We start from the raw sequence: 14,520 nt of genomic DNA, 5'->3' as shown, positions 1-14,520 counted from the left end.
AAAGGGTTGGAAACTTATCACGAAGGGATGAGATGCCTCAAAAATCCTATGCAATTTTTAGTAGGTGTTTGATGTATGGGGAATTGATTTCATGGGACCATTTCCAAAGTCCAATGGCAATCAATACATTTTTAGTAGCAGCTTGACTATGTTTCCATGTGGGTGGAAGCCCAAGCTCTTCCAACTAATGATGCAAGAACTATGGTGAAATTTCATAAGAAGTTATTTGCTCGTTTCGAACCCAAGAATTATCATTAGCGATCGGGGAACACATTTTTGTAATACACAACTGGCGAAAATGTTAAAGCGTTATGGGGTTCATCATCGTCTTGCAACACCTTACCATCCGCAAAACGAGTGGGCAAGTGGAGTTTACAAACGAGAGCTTAAGAGAATCTTAACTAAAAACAATGGGAACAAGGTAAACGAGATTGGTCTGAAAGGTTGGACGACACGCTTTGGGCTCATAGAACCGCATACAAAACGCCAATAGGGACCACTCCCCTATAATCTAGTGTATGGAAAAATCTTGTCATTTACCGGTGGAATTAGAGCACAAAAGCGTATTGGGCAATTAAAGTGATGAATTCCGACTTGCGCAGATCCGGAGAGCAACGAATATTACATCTCAATGAGCTAGATGAATAGAGGTCAAGGCATATGAGAATGCAAGGATATATAAGGAAAGGATTCGGAAGTGGCATGACAAGCATATTAAAACCCGAAGACTTCAAAGTCGGGCGACTGAGGTGCTACTATTCAACTCCCCGATCTACGCTTTATTCACGGGAAACTTAAATCAAGGTGGTCTGTCCAGTACACTGAATCGAAGTTTCACCTCATGGAGCCATTGAGATTAGTCATCCATAGAAGGGCACATTCAAGGTGAATGGACATAGGTCGAAAACCATACCATGGCGGAGAAATTTGCAGTGACAATAGAGAAGTATTTTTCCTCCATGAACCCTCATGAGGTAAGGTAAGGTATGTCAAGCTTAGTGGCGTTAAACAAGCGCTTCTTGGGAGGCAAACCCAAGTGTTTACATGCTTTTCCTATCTTCTTAGTTTAATTTGTTTGCATGAATAAATTGTTAAGTGTTGGTGTCTCGATTTTTAAGTGCTTGTGCTACGATTTTGTTGTGGGATTTTTAAAAGTACTCATTGTGTGTTTTGTTGAGAGTTGGCGAAGTTTGGTCGTTTGAGTTCTATTTCGTGTTTTTATCTGCAGAATAATCTCGCGAGTGTGTAAACATGTTCGTAATAGTTCTCGCAGGCCGCAGGGTTTTTTTCTAAGTCATATCAGAGAAACACACAGGGCGTGGGGAATTTCCACACGCCCGTGGGTGTATACTGCGAGCTCATCCAGAGAAGGCACAGGGGCGTGCGGCTGCCCCTATGAACGACCATTCGCATGTCGCACGCCCGTGGGTAATTTTCGCACGGGCGTGTGAATTCCTGCATAGTTGTGCGGATTTTCCCGAGAGCACACAGGGGTGTGAACTCGCCCCTGTGGGCAACCTTGTGAAACACGCACGGGCGTGGGTAATTTCCGCATGCCCGTGTGAGTCTCTGCAGAGGAGTTCTCTTCATCTCGAGAAGACACAGGGGCGTGCGGTTGCCCCTGTGAGTTGGGCATGTGTAAGTCCACGCCCGTGCGGAATTCCCGCACGGGCGTGTATACATTTTTCTCGGATATCCAGCAAGGCCACAGGGGCATGCATCCACCTCTATGAACCCTTCATTTGAAGGCGCACGGGCGTGGATGACTCCCGCACGCCCGTGTGGAGTTCCAGGATTTAAAGGACCATCCGCTCTCCCAATACAAGAGTTACACCCTTACCCTCAAATTAACCTAAGCTGCCCAAAGAGCATTTTTCTGACTGTCTTGTCCCCTACTACTATCGTCTTCGAGCTGATTGATTGAGTATTTTGTGGATTGTAAGGGTGCTTAAGTGCAGCTCATCGGTAAGCCTTGATTTCCTCTCTTTTTCGATTTCGTTTGAATCTAACTGATTACTTGCGATTGAAATGGTCAAAACACATTGTTTTCTTGCTAAACTAGTTATGATTTGTTTTTGAGACGATATGGAAGTGAGATAGAGAGGTGGCATGGAGATTGGTTACAAGGACCGTGCGGCTTTCACGCCCCGTGGAAGCACACGGGCGTGCGGAATTTCCGCACGGCCGTGTGTTTTTATTTTTCTGCCACTTAAATGGAACTGATTGATTTTCCTTTTCTAATACATACACGTATGGCTACCAAATCGAAGAAAGCAGTTTTATCCGGAAGTTATGGAATTCACACTCCCTGTACATCAAGCTCGGTTTCAACATTTAGAGAAGCTTAAGTTTGGTCAAACATGAATTCCGGATGTTGGGTTACTTAGGAAGGTGCAACTAGCGAATGATATGGCTGACGAGGTCGAGAAATTATTACTGGTCAGTAATTGGCACAAGTTACTGAATATTCATGACGCTGCTATCCTCACACTCACTTTGGAGGTACTTGCTTCGTTTGAGTTCGACCGCTCTTATGCTCATTTTGATAGTGTCGACGCGATTCGGGCCTCGTAGCTTTTGGGCAAGATCACACGATGAGTGTCACACGCTTTTCCACTAGACTTGGTCTATATGATGAAGAGTATACTCGAAACCGAGGAGTATGAGAATCTCCCAATTGACATGACGGGTTTATCTCCCATTGAGGCATATTCATTATTATTTGGAAAGGGGCGTTATGAAGCAGGAGTGTCTAAGGCCTCATGTTTATCTCTACCCAGTTACACATATCTTCACGCCATCATAAGCAGGTCAGTGAGTGGTCGCGGTGATAGCACGGGAGTCATCAACAAGCAAGAGCTTCTGTACTTGTACTCCATGGTTCAGAACGAAGCGGTCCATATGGGACACATTTTAGCAGAGTATTTGAAGCATCAAGGACAATATCCTTGATTTGGTGTCATTTTCTCGGGTCCATATATTACCAGACTCATTGTGGGGATGGGTTTGCGAGATAAAATCAGCGGAACCGAGAAAGCGATAATACCAGCTCCACTCGGGTTGGAGACAATGAGGATCATGGGGTTGATCTAAAAATATTCAAATGGTGTTTATATGCTGAACATACCATTTGAAGATGAAGCTGGGGCATCTCAACCTGCTCTCGAGCCCCAACCAGCGCCAATGGAGACTGAGACACCTCCAGCGGCAGAGGAACCACCCCCGTGCGTATATTTCCACCATCTCGAGCTCATAATCATTTTGAGAGACTCGAAAGCGCCTTGGGATTGATACAGACAGAGGTGGCTGAGGATCGAGCCGAGGTTGCCGAGATTAGGCCTACGCAGGCCATTCAGTACATAGAGTTCATGGCACGTTTTGACATATTATAGCAGATCGTAGAGCGAGACATTGCATCATCATTTGTCCTGCAGTCGAGGACTCTTCAGGCCCCCTCAGTTTCTCCAGCACCTCCATCCTCGACCCCAGCACCGGAGGACCCACTATATGCTTCCACTTCAGCAGCAGCAGCAGCGGAGCCGGAGAACGACTCCGACACTTGACCTTTCTTTTACTTTCATGCATTTTACTTTATTTTATTTTCTTGTTTTTAGACTTGTTCACTCCGAAAGGATTTTTCCTTCTGAGTTTATGTTATGTTGCATTTACCGAGTTGTATTCATTGCTTCATCTTTAATACACTCGAGTTATTTTTGTTTTTCTTGAGCTTCACTGAACCCCTCGTGTATGCGTGCAGATGGTCTTGTCATCTTGGGAATTGAGACTTAGTCATGGGCACGGCCAAGATGCTTTGACACTTGGCTGTGTGAGCTTCACAACCCATTGGAACACTACTCCCAATGAATTAGCTTCATCAAACGCAACACTGGGAGTCAGGGTAGTATTGTTTGGTTGCTTCTCCCACATCTATTTTTGAATGATATATTTTGGGTGAGCTTGCATGAGTACATTGAGGACAATGTACAACTTAAGTGTGGGGGGGAGTTTCATAATGCGCACATCTTTTCTATTGTTCTTGATTGATATATGCTCACTTAGCCAATGGCGGTTCACCTTAGTTGCAATGATTGTATTCTTAAGTCTAGGAGAATTGTTAACATTGATTTTTTTTTTCATGCTCTAGTTCTTGCTTGAATTTTTAAGAATTTTTGCCCGATTTACACTTAGTGCACTACTCACTCTTTGAACTCTATTGGAAACTCATGTTTGATTTTAAAGGGACTAGTTAGGTTTACTTCTTTTGCTAAATTTTGAAAAAAAAAATAGTTTTATTGTTTATTTGTGTTTGTTGGGTGGAAAGAGCTACCACCTATGAAGTATGAAGCTACTCTCACAAGTCGGATACTAGTTATGCCCTAATGAGAGAAAGAGCTATCTCATAGGATGAGTGAAAACTACCACTCGGGTAGAAAGAGGTACCATCTCGAAAGTGTGGAAGCCACCTTAGCGGCCGCTTTGGAAAGGGCTACCTTAGAGGATGTGTGAAGCTACTACCATCTTTTAAAATTTTTATCACTTTTGTAGATAAATAAGTCCCTTGTACCTAGAACTTTGAGGAGTATAACTTGGGTTATTTTGAGTGAGTTCACACACTTACACAAAATTCGGGTTTGTTGTCCTTTTTTATTCAAGTTTTTAGTTAGAGCATTGATTTTTTCGTATTTAGTGTTGAAATTTTCCTTACTTGTAGAATACTTTCTTTGTATACCTCGGTGAACCTAAGGCCAAGCACTTTCAATATTTTCTTCATTGATGCACAGAATGTTTTAATGTTTGCTTGAGGACAAGCAAAAGCTTAAGTGTTGGGGAGTTTGATAAGTGCTTGTGCGATATGAATGCGAAGCGTTCATTCCTTATGTTGAGCATTACTTTTCTCAGGTTTTTACATTAATATGTGTGTTTTTATGTTACTTTTATGCAGGTAGGGTTGTGAGGCCGAGTATGAAGGAAATAGGCCAATGTGGATCATAATGCACCTATTTTGGAGGAGATCGTGCTAAGGTTCAAACGCGAAGACATAGGTCAGGTGTGAGATGCTAGAGTGTGTGCCAACCTCCTCGTATTCGAGTGAGCACATTCATTTGGAGGGGCACAAAGGCAGTCACACTCGAGCATTCTGACTTATGCATATAAGAACAAGAGCTCCACCAACATGTATATCATTGAAGAAGCAAGTGATTCACGACATGAACGTGTGCCCGTTTGCGTTACCCCGATGAAAGTATGGAATTTCGAAGATATTCAGGTCGAAGCTGTAGCAGAGCACTATAGCAACACCGTAGCAAGTACTATAGAGCACTGTAGCAACATTGTATCATATACTGTAGCAGCACTGCTCACAGCCGCCCGAGAAACCAGAGAAACAGAGAATCCACACGGGCGTGTGGAAATTATCCACGCCCGTGTGGAAATTCCGCACGGGCGCGTGGAGTACCCACGGCCGTGTAGTTCCCCGATTCCAGCCCTATTTAAAGCTGATTTAGCCCCGATTTTGGTATTCCCTAGAGCTCATTGCAACTCTATGCGAGTGCGAGGTGTTGAGATTGTTCGATTTCTCCTCCGGGACATGTATAAAGTTAGGTATAGTTGACCTTAGATTTGGGACTATGTAATTAAGGATTTCCACGACTCACCATTGCATTGATTAGAAAGCATAATAGAGGGTTCTTGCACTTGAAACAATTATCCTAAGTGGAGCATTATCTGGGTACCCCATCTTAATCGATTGCCTTACCCCCTTCTATACTTTTGCTCTCTTACTTGTTGCTTTTACTGTTGAGAATTGAATCATTGTCACACTCATTATCATTGATCTTTTACATAGCTAAGAATCGAATTAAGTATTTTTATTCCCTACTCCCTGTGGATTCGATACCTATTCACCCGGGATTATTACTTCGACAAACCCGTGCACTTGTAGGATATACGCAAGGGGACCTTGTCAAGTTTTTGGCGCCGTTGCCGGGGAGCTAGGCGTTTAGAGATACTTTGCACTTTGTTTTCTTAGCTATTTCACCACACATTCTATTTCACGTCTTCCTATTCTATCATTGTTATGATTTTCTTTTTCTTTCTTTTTGGTGCACCTCCAGGTTATGACCCGAGGGAATCCATCAATATTGATTGAAGGAGACCCTGAGCTTGAACGTACACTTAGAAGAAAAGGGAAAGAACACATGCAAGAACAAACGATAATTCAGCTGATTTGGAAGGAGAGGAATCTGAAAATATGGTAGAACAGAATGAGCAACAGCGAACACTATCCGACAATGCCAGACCTTCAGTGTTGGGGACACAATCGAGTATTGTGCGTCCCCCGATTACGACTCGAACTTCAAGCTAAAGCCGGGCATTCATCCATATCTCGCAGCGATCCGCACAATTCAGCGGTCCCCGGCGATGAGGATCAAAAGCGATCACTTAGAGAGCTTTCTCGAGGGTGTGCGATATCGTCGAAGATAAATGGGGTGACGGATGATGCCATCAAATTGAGAGCCTTCCCATTTTTCCTTGAAGGGGAGAGCGAAAGCGATGGGCTACACTCATTACCTAGAGCATCAATCACTACATGGGAGGAGATGGTAGAAGCTTTTCTAGCCCGTTATTTTCCTCCCGGAAAATCAGCAAAGCTTAGGAATGAGATCTCGTCCTTTGTTCAGTTAGAACTGGAGTCTCTATTCAAGACATTGGAAAGGTTCAAGGAGCTCCTGAGAAAGTGTCCGAAACATAGTCTAATTAACAAACATACTTGATTATGACACAAAACATAGTATTTAGATTACAGAAATTTTAGCAGTATAAACTACAGAATCTTTGTAGATACTACCAAAAAGTGCATTAACAACCAACAACCTCAAGCATGTGCAAATTTTTCTTTTGGCTTGCACTATGAAAAATATAGTTTGTAAATTTGAAGGCTATGTTGATTTGCTTTCTTATATTAATTTTGCTAATTTGTGGATTCTTCAAGTTTTGGGAAAGAAAGGTTCATATCCTGTCTAGAATTTTCTCTACCGTGTCGTTTAATTGTTGGTGCTGGTAATATAGCTACACATATTAGTTATGATGTGGTAAGTTGTTATATTCATGATAACAACTCTAGTACTGTCTTGTGCACGGAATTTATATGCTTAACACACAACTTTGAGTGCTTGGTCTTAGAATACTAAGTTCTATCCTTCAATGGACTCTTAAGAACTTCTAAGTCTTGTTGAGCCAGTCCTAGTATTCTGGCATGTAGAGCGGTCTAAAGACCTTATCTAGGGTGAGTGTGATTTAAAACAAAAAAGAGAAAAAGAAAAAGAAAAGGAGTCTGTGTCAGTATTCCTCTGCTAGTGAAGTGATAAGTGCTTGTGTGATAAGAATGCGAAGTGTTCTTTCCTTATGATGAGCATTACTTTTATGGGGTTTTAATGCTAATATGTGTGTATTTATGTTACTTTCATGCAGATAGGGTTATGAAGAAGAATATTAGAGAAAGAATCTAATGTGGATCATAAATGCACCAATTTGGAAGAGATATTGTGAAGGTTCAAACGCGAAGACATAAGGCGGGTTTAAGATGCGAGAATTTGTGCCAACCTCCTTGAATTCAAGTCAGAACAACGATTTGGAGGGGTACAAGGGCAGTCACATTTAAGCATTTCGGCTTGTGCATGTATAACAAGATCTCCACCAATATGTCCGTTATTAAAGAAGCAAAGCGATCTATGACGTAAACATGTGCCCATTTATGTTACCTTGATGAAAGCATGGATTCGGGAGTGTTTTGGGCTGGTACAATAGCAGAGTACTGTAGTAAGTAATGTAGCAAAAACCGTAGCAGTCATTGCTCACGACCGTCGAAGAATGAGTAAAACAGAGAATCCACATGAGCGTGTGTTAATTCCACACGCCCGTGCAGAAAATCCACAGGGGCGTCCATAGGGGCGTGTGGATTCCCGATTCCAGCCCTTTAAAAGCCGATTTCAGCGCCAATTTCAGCATTCTTTTCTCTATCTTTTCCCCAACTTGAGAGAGGGTTGCTGCTAGGGTTTTGAGAGGTATTGGCTATGGATTTGGAGAGGTTCTATGGCTCTGACATTGCACTCCATTTGGAAGAAGGTTAGTGGGAGAGTTTTCGTCAGCACCGATCCGGCGAGGTGTATCCTAGGCCGGACAAAGGGACAATTGGACGAGTAGAGGACTCTCCACAAGACCATTGCCATGACTATCGAGGGGGTTTTCTATGAATTCTTTGCTTTTACATTTGATTTTATTGATTGTAATTAGCTCCATGGAGAGCTAAACCCCCTAGTGGGTACTTGGGTATTTGTGAACCCTAGGATATATTCTTTTCATTAAACCTCTTTATTATGCTTTCAATTAATTGATGTTTTATTTGAGTTCCAATCTTGTATGCTTGATTGTATGAATACTCCCTTAGAGTGACACTAGGGTTGATAGTTCTTATTGGTAAACCTTGTGAGTGAGTGACACACCATGAGAGTTAGACAAAGCTATATTGGAGAGGGTTGAGAGGGTGAGTCGAGAGGTAGCGGAGCGTCCCCTTTCCCCTTCGGTGTGATTTATCCATTGATGCACAGAATGTGTTACTGTAGCAGCACTGTTCACAGCCGGCCGAGAAATTAGAGAAACAGAGAATCCACATGGGCATGTGGAAATTATCCACGGCCGTGTGGAAATTTTGCACGGGCGTGTAAAGTCCACGCCCGTGGAGTCGCCCAATTCCAGCACTATTTAAAGCCGATTAAGCCCCGATTTTGGTATTCTTTTCTCCATCTTTTCCCCAACATGCGAGAGGGCTTCGGCTAGGGTTTTGAGGGGTATTGGCTAGGTTTTTGGAGTGGTTCTACGGCTCCGACATCGCGCATCGTTTGGAAGAAGGTTATTGGGAGAGCTTTCGTCGGCATCGATCTGGCGAGGAGTATCCTAGGCCAGACAAAGGATCCCTTGCGACGAGTAGAGGACTCTCCACAATACCATCGACACGACCATCGAGGGAGTTTATTTATGGATTCATTGCTTTTACATTTGATTTCTTTGATTGTACTTAGCTCCATGGAGAGCTAAACCCCTAGTGGGTACTTGGGTGATTGTGAACACTAGGATGTATTCGTTTCTTTGAACTTCTTTATTATGCTTTCAATAAATTAATGTTTATTGTGAGTTCCAACCTTGAATGCTTGATTGTATGAACATTTCCCTAGAGTGACACATAGGGTTGAGAGTTCTTGTTGGTAACCTTGTGAGTGAGTGACACACCACGAGCGCTAGACAAAAGCTAGGTTGGAGAGGGTTGAGAGGGTGAGTCGAGAGGCATGCAGAGTGTCCCGCTTTCCCTCCGATGTGATAGATTCTACCTGCTCCTCGAGTTCTTTGCGGCCATAATAGAGTGAATGGTCCGAGGGATGAATCTCCGAGGGGCTTAGTTGCACGTGCAATGGAGTGAAGCGTTGAGGTGATCTTAGTATCTAGGGCTTAATTGTGGTTAGGGACCTTCCGCCTGCACCAAAGGGTTAAGTCTATAATTAGGAAGAGATTTATCACCTGGAATCCCTAGAGCTCATTGCAACTTTATTCGAGTGCGAGGTTGAGAGATTATTTAATCTCTCCTCCGGGACATGAATAGAGTTAGGCATAGTTGACCTTAGATTTGGGACTATGTAGATAATGTGATAAAGTAGTTTGAGGAATCCACTTCAGTGTCAATGAGTGACCAGTTCGAGGAGAGTGTAGAAAGAATCATTAATAGGTTTGATTCTTCCTATCAAGATCAGAAGCAAGAACTCTTTTCAGTTGGAGTTGCTATTTCAAATTTGGAATTCTGTGGAATGGACACGTTGATATCCAGTACAGATTGTAAAGAAATAGATTTCCAGGTGGAAAAGGAAGAGAGTAACTGTGAACATGAGGCGAATGATTTCGAGGAGATTGATAAATTGAAGGAGTGTAGCTTGCGGCCATCAATTGTCGAACCACCAGAACTTGAGCTTAAAACTCTTCCAACACATTTGGAATATGCATTCCTAATGGAGGACTCTAAACTCCCGGTAATCGTGGCGTCGAACTTATCTGCGGAACAAAAGGATAAGCTTGTTAGCATGTTGAAAAAGCACAAATCAGCCATCGCATGGAAGATCTCCGACATTAAGGGTATAAATCCACCATTCTGCACTCATAAGATCCTAATGGAGGATGACTATAAATCTGTGATCCAACCTCAGCGAAGATTGAACCCGAATATGAAGGAGGTTGTTAAGGCGGAGGTAATAAAACTTTTGGATGCAGGAATTATATACCCTATATCCGACAGCAAGTGGGTGAGTCCGACCCAAGTTGTCCCGAAAGAAAGAGGAATAACAGTAGTGAGGAATGAAAAGAATGAGTTAATCCCCACGAGGACAGTTACTGGTTGGCGAGTCTGCATTGATTATAGAAGTCTAAATGACGTCACTCGGAAAGATCACTTTCCTTTGCCATTCATTGACCAAATGTTGGAGCGACTAGCGGGGCATCATTTCTACTGTTTCCTTGATGGCGTGTCAGGATACTTTCAAATTCTGATAGCCCCAGAAGATCAGGAGAAAACCACATTTACTTGCCCTTATGGTACCTTTGCTTATAGAAGAATGCCTTTCGGGTTGTGTAACGCCCCTGCAACATTTCAGCGCTACATGATCGCAATTTTTGAAGACTTTCTCGAAGATATTATGGAAGTTTTCATGGATGATTTTTCAGTGTTCGGGGACTCTTTCGATGCTTGCTTAAACAAGTTGGAAAGAGTATTAGTGAGATGTGAAGAGACAAATCTCGTCCTTAACTGGGAGAAGTGTCATTTTATTGTACAAGAAGGCATTATCCTTGGACATAAGATTTCTCAGGCAGGTATGGAGGTGGATAAGGCGAAGATTGAGATAATTGACAAGCTTCCACCACCTACGAATGTAAAAGGGATCCACAGTTTCTTGGGTCATGCAGGTTTTTACAGAAGATTTATTAAGGACTTTTCAAAAATCTCCCAACCGTTGACCAAACTTCTGGAGAAGGATACCCCTTTTGACTTCGGAAATGACTGTCTGAATGCATTCAATGTATTGAAAGAGAAGTTAGTGCAAGCACCAATCCTAACAACACCGAAGTGGGATGAGCCATTCGAAGTAATGTGTGATGCTAGGGATTATGCAGTGGGAGCGGTTTTGGGTCAGAGAAGAAATAAGCAATTTCAACCGATCTATTATGCTAGCAAGACTCTCACAAGTGCACAAGAGAATTACACCACTACTGAAAAGGAATTATTAGCGGTAGTGTATGCTTTTGATAAATTCAGACCATATCTCATCCTATCTAATGTCACCATTTTCACAGATCATTCTGCACTCCGCTATCTGATGAACAAGGTAGATGCGAAGCCAAGATTGATTCAGTGGATATTGTTGTTGCAAGAATTCAATATGGAAATCAAAGATAAAAAAGGGACAGAGAATGTGGTTGCCGATCATTTGTCGAGATTAGAGGGTTGTGAGGGGCAAGAACCGGCAAGCAAGGATGTTAATGATTTCTTCCCTGAAGAACATCTGTATGCGGTACAGGAATCAAAATCAGAAGATACCCCATGGTTTGCGGATTTTGCAAACTATCTGTCAGGAAAGGTATTGAAGCAGGGCTTAAGCTTTCAACAGAAGAAGAAATTTTTCAGTGACCTTAAGAATTTTTTTTTGGGAAGATCCGTACCTGTTCCGTATTTGTGTAGATCAGGTGGTGCGAAGGTGTGTTTCTAGGGAGGAAGGGTGGAACATCATTGTGCATTGTCACTCAGGCCCAGTGGGGGGGCACTATGCTTCAAGTCGAACTGCAGAGAAAGTTCTAGCTGCTGGGTTCTACTGGCCGACTTTATTCCATGACGTTCATCAATTCGTTTTATGATGTGATAGTTGTCAAAGGGCTGGAAACTTATCACAAAGGGATGAGATGCCTCAAAATCCTATGCAATTTTGTGAGGTGTTTGATGTATGGGGAATTGATTTCATGGGACCATTTCCAAAGTCCAATGCAATCAATACATTTTGGTAGCAGTTGACTATGTTTCCAAGTGGGTGGAAGCCCAAGCTCTTCCAACTAATGATGCAAGAACTATGGTGAAATTTCTTAAGAAGTTATTTGCTCGTTCCGGAACTCCAAGAATTATCATTAGCGATCGGGGAACACATTTTTGTAACACACAATTGGTGAAAGTGTTAAAGCGTTATGGGGTTCATCATCGTCTTGTAACAGCTTACCATCCGCAAACGAGTGGGCAAGTGGAGGTTACAAACAGAGAGCTCAAGAGAATCTTAACTAAAATAGTGGAACAAGGTAAACGAGATTGGTTTGAAAGGTTGGACGACACGCTTTGGGCTCATAGAACAGCATACAAAACACCAATAGGGACCACTCCCTATAATCTAGTGTATGGAAAATCTTTCCATTTACCGGTGGAGTTAGAGCACAAAGCGTATTGGGCAATTAAAGTGATGGATTCCGACTTGCCCAAATCTGAAGAGCAATGAATATTACATCTCAATGAGCTAGATGAATGGAGGCTGAAGGCATATGAGATTGCAAGGATATATAAGGAAAGGATTCGGAAGTGGCATGACAAGCATATTAAAACCCCGAAAGAGTTCAAAGTCGGCGACCAGGTGCTACTATTCAACTCCTGTCTATGTTTATTCCCGGGGAAACTTAAATCAAGGTGGTCTGGTCCGTATACCCGTGAATCAAGTTTCACCTCATGGAGCCATTGAGATTAGTCATCCGGAGAAGGGCACATTAAAGGTGAATGGACATAGGGTCGAAACCATACCATGGCGGAGAAATTTGCAAAGGGTGACAATAGAGAAGTATTTTTTTCCTCCATGAACCTTCATGAGGTAAGGTAAGGAACGTCTGCTTTAGTGACGTTAAACAAGCGCTTTCTCGGGGAGGCAACCCAAGTGTTTACTGTTTTCCTATCTTCTTAGTTTAATTTGTTTGCATGAAAAAATTGTTAAGTGTTGGTGTCTCAATTTTTAAGTGCATGTGCTGCGATTTTATTGTGGGTTTTTATTATTCATCGTATGCTTGGTGAAGAATTGGCGAAGTTTGGTCATTTCAGTTCTATTTCATGTTGTCATCTGGTAAATTTTGCATAATAGGGTAGGTTCTGAGTGTGTAAACATGTTCAGAATATTTCTGCAGAGCCTGCAGGTTTTTCTAAGTCACCCAGAGAAAACACACGGGCATGTCGAATTTTTGCACGCCCGTGGGTGTTTACTGCGAGCTCATCCAGAGAAGGCACAGGGGCGTGCGGCTTCCCCTTTGAAAGACCATGCAACTGGCGCACGCCCGTGGGTAATTTCCGCACGGGCGTGTAAACTCCTGCAGAGTTGGGCAGATTTTCCCGAGAGCACACAGGGGCGTCGACTCGCCCCTGTGGGCAACCTTGTGAAACACACACAGGCGTGGGTAATTTTCGCACGCCCGTGCGAAACTCTGTATGGTGTTCCCTCCATCCCGAGAAAACACAGGGGCGTGCGGCTGCCCCTGTGAGTTGGGCATGTGTAAGTCCACGCCCGTGCGGAATTTCCGCACGGGCGTGTATACATCTTTCTCGGATATCCAGCAAGGCCACAGGGGCGTGCGTCCACCCCTGTGAACCCTTCGTTTGAGGGCGGACGGGCGTGGACGATTCCCGCACGCCCGTGTGGATTTCCAGGATTTAAAGGACCATCCGCTCTCCCAATACATGAGTCACACCATTCTCCTCAAATAAACCTAAGCTGCCCAAAGAGGATTTTTTTCTCGACATTTTTTTGTCCCCTCGCTATCGTCTGCCTTCGAGATGATTGATTGAGCATTGTGTGGATTGTAAGGGTGTTTAAGTGCACTTTTCACTCCGTAAGCCTTGATTTCCTCTTTTTCGATTTTGTTTGAATCTAACTGATTACCTGCAATTTAAATGGTCAAAACACATCATTTTCTTGCTAAACTGGTTATGATTTGTTTTTAAGACGATATGGGAGTGAGATAGAGAGATGGCATGGAGATTGGCTACAAGGGATCGTGCGGTTTCCACGCCTCGGAAGCGCACGCGGCAGAAATTTACACACGGCCGTGTGTTCTTATTTTTTTGCAGCTTGAATGGAACTGATTTATTTTCCTTTTCTAATACATACAGGTATGGCTACCAAATCAAAGAAAAGAGTTGCTAAGCGTCCTCGAAAGCCTGCCCCTGAGCCGGAAGTTATGGAATTCACACTCCCTGCGCATCAAGCTCGGTTTGAGCGGTTAGAGAAGCTTAAGTTTGGTCAAACGCGAATTCCAGATGTTGGGTTACTTAGGAAGGTGCAACTAGCGGATGATATGGCTGACGAGGTTGAGAAATTATTATTGGGCGGTAATTGGCACAAGTTACTGAATATTCATGACCCTGCTATCCGCACACTCACTTTGGAGGTACTTGCTTCGTTTGAGTTCGAC

General features: G+C 43.1%; 1 non-coding gene across 1 annotated transcript; it reads right to left on the bottom strand.

Moving 5' to 3' along the window:
- Positions 1-6,647: 6,647 nt before the first annotated feature.
- Positions 6,648-6,754, bottom strand: LOC120255722. The gene has a single exon (XR_005535087.1). It is a non-coding gene; the product is annotated as a small nucleolar RNA R71 (small nucleolar RNA).
- Between the last annotated feature and the right edge of the window lie 7,766 nt (positions 6,755-14,520).

This window comes from Dioscorea cayenensis, unplaced genomic scaffold (genome assembly GCF_009730915.1).
Source record: "Dioscorea cayenensis subsp. rotundata cultivar TDr96_F1 unplaced genomic scaffold, TDr96_F1_v2_PseudoChromosome.rev07_lg8_w22 25.fasta BLBR01001163.1, whole genome shotgun sequence".
Taxonomy (NCBI): domain Eukaryota; kingdom Viridiplantae; phylum Streptophyta; class Magnoliopsida; order Dioscoreales; family Dioscoreaceae; genus Dioscorea; species Dioscorea cayenensis.
The sequence above is the reverse complement of the archived record's forward strand: the minus strand, read 5'-3'. Positions and strand labels throughout refer to the sequence as shown.